This window comes from Capsella rubella, unplaced genomic scaffold (genome assembly GCF_000375325.1).
Source record: "Capsella rubella cultivar Monte Gargano unplaced genomic scaffold, Caprub1_0 scaffold_9, whole genome shotgun sequence".
In the NCBI taxonomy this organism is placed as follows: Eukaryota; Viridiplantae; Streptophyta; class Magnoliopsida; order Brassicales; family Brassicaceae; genus Capsella; species Capsella rubella.
This window is the reverse complement of record NW_006238915.1, coordinates 57,457-57,757: the sequence shown is the minus strand read 5'-3', so window position 1 is coordinate 57,757 and position 301 is coordinate 57,457.

Genomic DNA, 301 nt, shown 5'->3' with positions numbered 1-301 from the left:
ATAAAACTCTAGTCCAGAAGGGAAACAAAATGAATCTAACATAAACACTCTAGCAAACTAACGTCCTCCACCTAATCTATCCCATCCTCAAGAACCCTAACACTACTCAGACGCAGAAATCATGTTAAACATCATGAAACAAGAGTTGTTCAAAACATGCATAATAATAAAGATGACAGGAAGAGTAACAACAATGATTCAAGAACTAACTGCAAAGTATCAATAACTCAAAAGAAATCTCGATTACAATTCTCAGGATCGTTTGGTGGCTAACAACAAAAACCTAATAAAAACTCGATCC